The sequence below is a fragment of the Triticum dicoccoides genome, chromosome 3B (genome assembly GCF_002162155.2).
Source record: "Triticum dicoccoides isolate Atlit2015 ecotype Zavitan chromosome 3B, WEW_v2.0, whole genome shotgun sequence".
In the NCBI taxonomy this organism is placed as follows: Eukaryota; Viridiplantae; Streptophyta; class Magnoliopsida; order Poales; family Poaceae; genus Triticum; species Triticum dicoccoides.
In genome coordinates, this window is record NC_041385.1 from 430,995,656 (window position 1) to 431,007,295 (window position 11,640).

The window sequence follows — 11,640 nt, forward strand, 5'->3', positions numbered from 1 at the left end:
CCTCCTTTATTTTGTCTGCAAAATGACAATGAGATCAGAATCAGGAATGGGCAGAAAGATAAAGACAGTCATCAAATTCTCACCAGCCATACCTTTTGCTTCGTCTTTCGCCTTCTGAAAGTTCTGCTGAACAAGCTTCAAGTCAAGGTCGAGCTGGATATGTTTGTTCTCCAATTCAGTATAGCGAGCCACAAGCTCGCAAGATTTCTGCGAAGGGTCAGTCGACAGACATCAAAGATAGGTTGCTTCCGAGTGACTAAGAGAAAAATTGTAACATTTCAAAGACTACAGCCGAATCCAAATATTCAACAGTAGTCTCGGGGACTACACCCAGTGGGTGCACTCAGCGTGCCCCCACTGGTTCTACCGACTTGGTCCGATCAGTCGACCGAAAGAGACAAAGAGGTTATGATCCTAAACCATAGCTAACTGCCAGCAGTCAGCCGTGGTCTCATCATGATCTACCAAAAAAAAGCCACAGGTTCTTCAGACGTTAGTCGACTGCCAGCAGTCGACCATGGTCTCGGGGACTACACCCAGTGGGTGCACTCAGCGTGCCCCCACTGGTTCCAAGTTTCCATTCGATATGGTCCGACCAGACCGAGTGAAGAAGTTGGAGTGAAGAAATTCAAAATTCAAAGACTACAGTCGACTGCCAGCAGTCCACCATAGTCTCGGGGACTACACCCAGTGGGTGCACTCGGCGTGCCCCCACCAATCCAAAAATTCAATCGACACACCCAGTGGGTGTACAGATACAAAGATCTTCAGAAAGAAAGTCTTCAGATAGCATATCCTAATAGAGCAAGCGGTGACCAACTAACCTGGATGTTGCTCTCAAGGGCTGAGCTAGCATCATAGGCCGCTTGGCTGGCTTCCCGAGTCGCCTTCACCTGCTCCATCATGATCCCCGCCTGGCGTATAGCCTCCTTAGCAGCACCCGCTTGGTCCTCTAGGACGTGGTGTGTGGCGTAAAGGGAGGGTGGGTCAGCAGTCGATGACGAAGGCCGAGCACTCGTCAGCGACACAGCGTAGGACACAGAATTCCGAGTGATATTGCCACCCTCTTGAACCGATGTCTCAGGCACTGATGCAATCTGAGTAGTCTGGCTAGCCGGTGCCTTTCTATTCCTCCTCGGCCTTACTGGCGCCTCGTCGTCATCATCAGGGAGATCAATGACATGAGGAGGAGCTACAGGAAAAATCCAAAGTTAAAATCGAAAATCCAGTCGACCAAAAGTGGAACTACAAAGATCGTACCAAGGTTGGAGGTGGCAGCGTCTTCCATTTCCTGGTCTTCATTCTTGGCGGAGGTCTCGGAGGTAGCAGCACTGCAGGTTTCAGAAACCAGTCGGTTAGTCAATGAGTCGACCAAGAGTCTGTCCATGCTAAACGAGAAAACACAAGTTTTGTTGTTACCCGGAAATGGTGGGAATGGTCATTCTCATCTTGGGAAAGGCCTTCGGCGGCTTTGATGGCGCCGCTCGTGGATGCTTTGGTGCTTTTTCAGTTGGCGCCGGAGAGTCGTCCGAGGGCGCTTTGACGACTGACCAACAGGCACAGTCGCTTTGCCATGCCCGCTCGCGGGGTTGTGGGTGAGCTTGGATCGCCTTTCCGTGCAAGGGGGGTCGACTTCCTCCTCCTCCTCTTCACTGGAGTCGTCGTCATCCTCTTCTCCCTCACCATCAGATTGCCATTCCTCCTCACTTTCGCCTCCGCTCGCCTCCCCCTCCCCGGCCTGTTCTTGCGCCTCGTTGGGCATCAAGTACATCTCAGTAGTGGTCTAAAAGACAACAAACAAGACAAAAGTCAGTCGATTGATTTTAAGCAAACAGAATGAAGAAAGCAAGGCCACAATCAGAGATGCAGAATTGGACCTTATCTACTTCATACGATTGGTCGAGTGGAGGAATCCTCCTGGCTCCTCGGGGGTTGTCTTTGTTCCCTGTGATACTTGACAACCACCCCTCCAACGTAGCCTCATCGACCTCCTCCGGGTGAATCCGAGTGGTCTCATCGAGACCCGAATACATCCACATCGGATGGTCACAAGCTTGGAGCGGTTGGATACGTCTCCTGAGGAAGACCTCTAACAAATCCATACCAGTCACCCCATCATGGACAAGCTGAACCACTCGACCAACCAACACTTTGACTTGTTCCTTCTCTTCCGGTGTAACTTTTAGAGAAGAAGGTTTTTTTGCTCGGTTAAGGGAGAAAGGGGGAAGATCCGTCGCCTGTCCTGGAGTCGGCTGGTCTTTGTAGTAGAACCAGGTCGACTGCCACCCGCGGACTGAGTCAGGAAGAGTCATAGCTGGAAAACAACTTTTGCTTCTCATCTGGATCCCAAGACCCCCGCACATCTGAATCACTTGCGTCCTATCGTCACTCGACTTGGCTTTCTTAACTGACTGAGAACGACAAGTGAAAATGTGCTTGAAGAGGCCCCAATGAGGACGGCAACCCAAGAAATTCTCGCACAAAGACACGAAGGCAGCAAGGTACACGATGGAATTCGGAGTGAAGTGATGGAGTTGCGCTCCGAAAAAGTTCAAGAAACTCCAGAAAAAGGATGAGGGGGCAGGGAGAATCCGCGGTCGACGTGAGTGGCGATAAGGACACACTCACCCTCGAGAGGCTGCGGCTCGATCTCGTTCCCCGGGAGCCGCGTAGATTCGTGAGGAATGAATCCCCCCTCGACCAGGTCGTCAAGGTCTTCCCGACGAATCGCCGAGGGCATCCAGTCACCCTGGATCCAGTCCCGCGGCAAGGCAGGCCTCGAGGAAGATCCGCCCCGACCGGACTTCTTCGCCTTTGCCTGCGTCGTCGCATTCTTCGCGCGCTCCAGGGCCGCCATCTTCTCCTTCACCAACGCCGCAGACGAAGCCCGAACAGACCGACAGCACCAGGACGAGAGCAGAGGTGGCGAAGGAATTCGAGAAGAAAGGGGAAAATGAAGGCGCACTGTTCAAAGCCCTGGGCCAGCGGCTTATATGGAGTTGCTTCTGAGTGACTAACCTGTAGGCCCAGATGATCCTGTCAAATCCCGCAACAGTCGCGCGCATGATACGTGGCGAAAAAGGTGGCGCGGGGATCAAGACGTCCCCACCCTATCCTGTCCGATTACTGCGGCCTCCTCCGCCCCGCGCACTTCCCAAAATTCGAATCCCGCAAAATCCGCAAGCAGCAGAACAACTTGTCAGACGCACGATCTCTTCCACACCGTCACTCGGAGCTTTTCAAGTAAAGAAATTCACTCGACTGAAACCAAGAATGGATCAAGGCGACTGAAAAAGAAGTTGGTGTCGTTATTTAGGTTCATGGATCCAGAACAAGATATACTCATATCACGAAAAATGGGTCGGAAGAGTTCTCAACTCCTTCCCCACTCAAACCTCGATCCATTCGGGGGCTAATGATGAAGCTATGTACCTAGGGTAGGGTCATGGACCTGTCCAAACTACCCTCCCCAAGGACATCTCTAGAAGGAAACCACCTGTCAATCGACTCAGGAGTGTTCCACTCGACGGACTCGAAGACACTCGACCATGAAGCCAACCACTCGACAGCCAGAAGATCTAAAGTCACTCTGCATGCAAACGGTCAGTCATTGAGTAGCTTTTATGGTCATCATAGCACTTTATTTGTGGCGTTATCAGTAACGCTCGATCTTAATGTACCTTAAACCCTACATAACTGAGGGCCGGAGGGGTCTGGCAAACTCTATATAAGCCACCCCCTCCTCAGTGTAAAGGGTTCGCACCCCTGTAACTCATACACACATAATCCAGTTGACCGCCTCCGGGCTCCGAGACATAGGCCTGTTACTTCCTCTGAGAAGGGCCTGAACTCGTAAATCTCTTGTGTATACAACTACTCCATAGCTAGGATCTTGCCTCTCCATTCCTACCCCCCTACACTACTGTCAGACTTAGAACCACGACAGGCGGTGCCGGCGAGATAGCACGAGCAGAGCATGCCGGCAGCTGGTGGTGGGCCATCGCCGCATCAGAGCTCACGGGAGGCAGGTGCCCCGTCCCAGGAGGATGGCCCCCATAGGTCAAACCAGATGGTGGACCGGTCAGAGGCTGGCCGCCCAATCCCGGTGGAAAGCGGGGCCGGCCGTATGGTGGATGGACACATGGAAAGGAACGGCCCTAGCGAGGCGTCCGGCACGCTGTGGAGTACGGTCGAAGTGCAGGAATTGATGGCGACCCCTGTGCCATCTTGTGGGTCTAGAAGCCTCTCCCACTAACCAGATATGACTGCTTTGGCAGAGATTGGTGGACCGTGTCCGTGTATTGGGAGTGGTGGTGACAGCTGGCAGGTGCTGGTGGGGTGTAGTTTTCCTATTGGTTCCTGGGATCTGATGCTACCTGATCCAGATAAGGACCCCACTTGCATGCCCAGGCAACTCCTCACCCTGGAGGATTTAAATATGAGTTGGGGATGGATCCCGAGGTGATTCGGATCTGATGCTCTCGGAGGTGGGTACTTATGGGGCGCTTGGCACCATGCAATTAGTTGTGCATGCCTTGCCATGCAGGGAGGATGTGACCACGTTTCGGGTCACTTTATCGGCGGATGTAAGTGCATCTAGTGCCCCTTAGTGATTGTGGTGTATTGAAGACTTATAGGTTAAGGGACTGATGCGTATGTGAGTGTACACAGGTATATAAGTCTATGAGGAGTTTGATATTTACAATGAAAGTCGAACCCTAAAAATGAAGTTCTTCGACTGAAGACTTTGGATTTCTGAAGACTTTCTGAAGACTTTCTTATGACTTTGAAAGTGAAGAAATTGGTGTGACCTTGAAGACTTGGTATTCATTCGAGGAACATGAAGCATGAAGACTCTTGTTTTTATAGTTTCATTTTCTCTTTCTTGAGTCATAGGAAACACCGTACTGTTAAAGGGGGTCGAGGAAATACTAAGGAAAAATTTCCATGTGATGCTCAACTCAAATCCTACACCTACCAATCCCTTCGAGTGAAGCCATTGGAAATCTCATACAGTTCAGTCATATTCGTCAGTGACAGAGACGAAGTTATTCTGGTCTCTAAGGAATTTGTTCTGACTGAGGAGTTAGGAATTTAGCAGTGTGAATTCCCTACACTGTAAGGAACATGATAGCCCTGAGGATTTTGATAGTCAAAATTCCGACCGTTGTTGTGCTATGCACCAGCGCTTCCAAAATATCTACCCACCTAACGGTCATATCAGACAAGGGCATTTATATCTTATCATGTCGGGCTGCTCCCTAGGCTATAAATAGCCGCCCCCTACAACCACTAGCTGGTTGGCTGCTCTGAGAGAAACTAACACTTGTCATTTGAGAGCAACCCATCCTCCGAGGACTTTGAGCGAAAATCATCGAGTGAGGAAAACCAAAAACCCAACACCTACAAACCCAAAGTGATTGAGCATCACTGAAGAGATTGATCCTGCATGGATCCGACGCTTGTTTCCTTTGAAGACTGTGCTTCTTCTAGACGGTTAGGCGTCAAGGTCTAGAGCATTGAAGAGGAATTGTGGATCACCGAGTGACCAAGTTTGTGAAGGTTCGGAAGTCACCTGAAGACTTACCACGAGCGATTGGGCGAGGTCTGTGTGCCCTTAGCTCAAGGAGAATATGGTGAGGACTGTGTGTCCGGGACTGGGTGTCCTCGAGTTTAAATACTCAGCCGCTCCAACCAGATGTACAACTGAGACAACAGTTGGAACTGGTCTACCAAATCATTGTCTTCACCGAGCTAACTGGTTCTATTTCCTCAACTCTTTCATTTCCTCATGTATGTTGTTGTGTGCCTGTTCATATCTGTTTGAAGACTTTTGACTGAAGAGTTTCTCAATTTCCTCAGTTCAATTTCTTCAGTCTATCTGTCTTCATCTTGTGTTATCCTATGTTTATGCTTTCTATACTCTGTTCTTGTCTTCATTTCATTATGATGACTGCGCTTGTGTTTTGTTATGTTCCTTTCTGAGTACTTATTCCGCTGCAAGTAGTTCTTCATTTAGGAATTTCCTCACCAGCAAATTCCTCAGTGAAGAATTCATAAAAATCGTCTATTCACCCCCCTCTAGTCAATATAACGCACTTTCAATTGGTATCAGAGCAAGGTACTCCCTTGTTCTGTGTGATTTTGGTTTAACCACCTGGAGTTTTAGTTATGTCGACTGCAGGATTGAGGAACGTATCTTGTCCCATCTTTGACGGTCATGAGTATCCTCGGTGGAAGGCCATGATGAAAAAGCGACTCGTGGCTATGGACAGCGAGCTGTGGACCGTCACTGAGATCGGCCTTACCGGTCTATGCAAGATGGTGGAGGCTGATGACATTCACAAGTACACGCTACTTAACCTCACAGCGAAGGATGTCATCTGCTCCAGTCTGTCCCGAAATCAGTTCAGGAACGTCATGCACCTCAATCACGCGAAGCTAATCTGGGACCATCTCTCTGAGGTCTATGAAGGTCATCGAACCCGTCATGATCCTTGGTTTGAGGATTACAAGGACTCTCTCAATGCGATGACATTCGAACCAGAATCATCATCCTCTACACCCTGCCTCATGGCAAACAGTGCGAAGGTAACCGAATGCTATCTATCCGAGTCCAGTGATGATGAATCTGGCAATGAATTTGGACCTAGCTATGTCAAACTTGCTTCCCTTGCCACTAAACAACAAAGAGCTTTGGAAAAAGTTCAATACATGCTGAATAAGAGCGATGATATGTTGGGTGAAGAAATGGATCAGTCAAAAGATTTGGCTGAAAGTCTTCAGAGGCTTCATTCCAAGTTTGACGACCTTCAAGGTCATCATAACACTCTCTTATCTGATCACGAGAAGCTTTCTTTTGAACTTCTTCAAAGAAAGCAAGATCTTGAGAAGCTAAGAGTGAGTTATGAAGATCTTCAGAAGGAGCGTGATTCATTACTTGCTCAACAAATCAGCGCTACCCAAGAAGAATTTGTTCCTCCATGTCTGAAGTGCATTGGACGTGAAACTGCTAATTCTTCACCTGAATGTTCAAATGCTTCTAATGCTACAAATTCTTCATTTGTCTCTGCTCTCACTAATTCCTCATCTGAGGACAATGCAAGTATCACTGATGATGCAGGGCTGAAGGAATTGTACATGACAGACATGTACAAAAGCCTCAAAGGGCATCAGACTCTTTGTGATGTGCTCAAAAAGCAGATCCTCAACAGAAACCGTAGGAAAGAGGGTATTGCCTTTGATAGGAAACTCAATGCTGATGGAACATATTGGAAGCCTGAGAAGTATCCCAAAACCTCATGGGTTGCTGCAAAGGGACCTCCAGTTGATCCATCCAACTTATCTGGCTTTACATGTGAATCTCCTCATACTTCTGATGAGTCATTTGACTCTAACTATAAACTGTTCAAAAATCAGAATGGTGAAGTATTTGCTAGATATGTTGGGACTAACTGCAGGAACGGTTCTCCTGTGAAGAAAATCTGGGTTCCCAAAAGTTGCCTTGAAAGTCTTCAGGTGAATGTCCTCATGACACCACCTTTGAAGAAAAGGAACTCCTGATCAAATTCTTCATATGAACCAAATTCTTCATATGGATCCAAGTCCTCGGGTGGACCAAATTCCTCACGTGGATCAAATTCCTCAAAAGGATCAAAGTCCTCATATGATCATCATCGTACTAACCCTTCTGTTTCGCAGGGTAGAGCTAAGGGCTATGAATATGTGCATTATTCTTCAAATCATTATGTTCATAAGTCCTCGAAGAATTTCTCTACTTATTCATATGCTTACCCTAACCCCTCTTATGTGAAACGAAGTGGACTGACGTCCATGCCACCTTTCTCATATGGTGCTCACAGAGTGATGAATTCTTTGCCACCCCTCCAGATGTGGGTGATGAAGAAAAAGAACCAATCTCTTATGCAGGGTCAGGTCTCAGGTCTCTAGTCGTGCTCAAAACGACTGAAGAATTTGCTGGAGACCTGAACAGTGCCTGATAGGACGCAGGCTAATCATGATGAAATGAACCTTCATTTCTCACGTCCTCATACTAATTATCTGTTCTAATTGCTTGATGAAATTGACCTGATGTTACTGATGTCATATTCTTCACTGATGAAGTATATGAGTTTGTAAGCTGCACTAATTCATCTGCAGGATGATCAACCCAAAGCCAATGAGTGGGTCCTCGATAGTGGATGTACAAATCACATGACTGGTGACAAGAATCTATTGATGGATGCTCCCTTATCACCATCACATCTGAAGCATATCATCTTCGCTGACAAAGGCAAAAGTCAGGTATTGGGTCTAGGTAAGGTTGCGATCTCTAAGGACATACAAATCGACAAAGTCATGCTTGTCGAGTCCTTAGGATACAACCTCATGTTTGTCTCAATGCTTTGTGATCTTGATATGGTTGTTGTCTTTGGCAAGTATCATTGTGTTGTGATCTTGGAAGCTGACAATTCCAAAGTCTTCGAAGCCTTTAGGAGAGGAGACTTGTACATTGTTGATTTCTCTATAGGACCACAACCTGCCGTGTGCTTACTTGCAAAAGCTTCAGAAGGCTGGCTATGGCATCAACGACTTGGTCATGCTGGCATGAGGAATCTGCACACGCTCGCGAAGAAGAAGCATGTCATTGGCATTGAGAATGTCAAATTCCTCAAGGATCACTTATGCGGAGCCTGTGAAGCTGGGAAGATGACAAAGGCCAAGCATCCAGCAAAGACTATCATGACTACCACTCGACCATTTGAATTGCTTCACATGGATCTCTTTGGTCCTAATCATTATTCTGCTATGACAAATGATGCATCTCTATATGGCTTTGTTATTGTTGATGATTATTCTTTACACATGGGTGCACATTGTCACTTACAAACATGAGGTGCAGGAAGTCTTGAAACAATTTTCCTCGAGGGCTTCAACCAACTTTGGTGTGAAGATCAAGCACATCAGGAGTGACAATGGAACCGAGTTCAAGAATTCCGGTCTTGATGGCTATCTTGATGAACTTGGTATTACTCATGAGTTATCTGCTCCTTATACTCCTCAGTAGGATGGCGTCGTGGAGCGCAAGAACAGAACCCTTGCTGAAATGGCTCGCACTATGCTTGATGAATACAAGACACCTCATCGGTTCTGGATTGATGCAATTGATACTGCTTGCCACATCATCAACAGAGTATATCTTCACAAATTCTTCAAGAAGACTGCCTATGAACTCCTCACTGACAAGAAACCCAATGTAAGTTACTTCAAAGTCTTCGGTGCTAAATGCTGGATTAGAGATCCTCATCACAATTCTAAGTTTGCACCTAAAGCACATGAGGGTTTCATGCTTGGTTACGGAAAGGACTCGCACACCTACATAGTCTTCAACAATGTTCTTCACAAGGTTGTTGAAACTGTAGATGTGTGGTTCGATGAAACTAATGGCTCGCAAAGAGAGCACCTACCTTCTGTGATAGATGAACCAACACCTGAGGATTCTATCAAGTTCAAAGACACTGAGGATGTCATACCTACTGAAGAATCTGCTGAAGAATTCATTCTAGAATGTGATGAACGTCGAGCTGGCGCACCTGAAGAAAATGGTGCTGAGGAAAATGCTCCTGAAGAAAATACAGATCAAATTCCTCGAAGACAACCCACTCGTCCTCGCATTGCAAACGAAGTGCAAGTCGAGAAGATTATCGATGATATTCGTGCACCAGGTCCTCTCACACGCTCAAAAGCTTCACATTTATCTAACTTTTGTGGGCACTTTGCTTTTGTCTCTATCACAGAGCCCACTAAGGTAGATGAAGCATTTATGGTGCCTGAGTGGATTCAAGCTATGCAAGAAGAATTACATCAGTTCGAGCTCAACAACGTCTGGGAACTGGTCAAACGTCCAGATCCTCGCAAGCACAACATTATTGGCACAAAATGGATCTACCGCAACAAGCAAGATGAAAATGGCCTTGTGGTGAGAAATAAGGCAAGGCTTGTAGCTCAAGGCTACACACAGGTTGAAGGAATTGATTTCGATGAAACTTTTGCACCTATTGCTAGACTTGAGGCTATTCACATATTATTTGCTTACGCTAACCATCATAATATCACTTTATATCAAATGGATGTGAAAAGTGCATTCCTCAATGGTAAGCTTGAGGAATAAGTATATGTTGCTCAACCCCAGGTTTTGAAGATCCAAAGAATCCCGACAAAGTCTTCAGACTCAACAAGGCCCTATATGGCCTCAAGCAAGCCCCTCGGGCATGGTATGATACCTTGATGGAATTCTTCATGAAGAAAGGCTTCAAACCTGGTTCACTCGACCCAACTCTTTTCACTAAATCTTATGATGGTGAATTGTTTGTGTGCCAAATATATGTTGATGATATCATTTTCGGCTGTACTGACCAACGATATAGTGATGAATTTGCCTATATGATGAGTGAAGAATATCAAATGTCTATGATGGGAGAGTTGAAATTATTTTTAGGTCTTCAATTTCGTCAACAGCGCAATGGAATATTCATATCTCAGGAGTAATACCTCAAGGACGTATTGAGGAAATTCGGCATGCAAGATTGCAAAGGGGTCAAAATTCCAATGCCCACAAATGGCCATCTATGCACTGATGAAAATGGTAAAGACTTCGATCAAAAGGTATAGCGCTCCATGATTGGCTCTTTATTGTACCTATGTGCATCTAGGCCGGATATTATGCTTAGTGTTTGCATGTGTGCCCGATTTCAAGCTACACCGAAGGAATCACACCATAAGGCTGTGAAGCATATTCTTCGATACTTAGGTCACACACCAACACTTGGATTATGGTATCCCAAGGGCTCTTCATTTGATCTCATTGGATATTCAGACTCTGACTATGCTGGCGATCGCGTGGACCGCAAGTCAACATCTGGTACTTGTCATTTCCTCAGACGATCTTTGGTCTGTTGGTCCTCGAAGAAATAGAATTGCGTATCACTCTCCACTGCAGAAGCTGAGTACATTGCTGCTGGATCGTGTTGTGCTCAATTACTTTGGATGAAGCAAAAACTCAAGGACTATGGCATCAACGTGAAGAATGTGCCTCCCTACTGCGACAATGAGAGTGCTATCAAGATTGCTCATAACCTAGTTCAGCACTCGAAGACAAAGCACATCCAGATTCGTCATCATTTTCTTCGTGATCATGTGTTGAAGGGCAATATCTCCATCGACCACGCTAGCACTGAAGATCAGCTGGCCGATATCTTCACTAAGCCCTTGGATGAGAAGAGATTTAGCAAGTTGCGGTGTGAGCTAAATATCCTAGAATCTTTGAATGTTCTCTAAAATGGACACACATACTAACACTTATGCTGACTTGATGACTTAGATGCGCAACACATGAAGTAACTTTTTTCTTCAATCAATGAAGACTAACCCTCTAAGTGTGAAGAAATTGATTCTCAAAAGCCTACGACAATTGTATGCTGTGTCTGAAATCAGCTTTCTTATACGGCGGGTTACGCCACCACCCAAAGTTGAAAATCTTCAATTCGAGTTTTTCTTCGTTTTTGAAATTCCTCAGTTTTTCAAATTCTTCAACTTTGCATTGTCTTTGCTCTTCCCGGTGTTGTTCTTCATTTGAATATA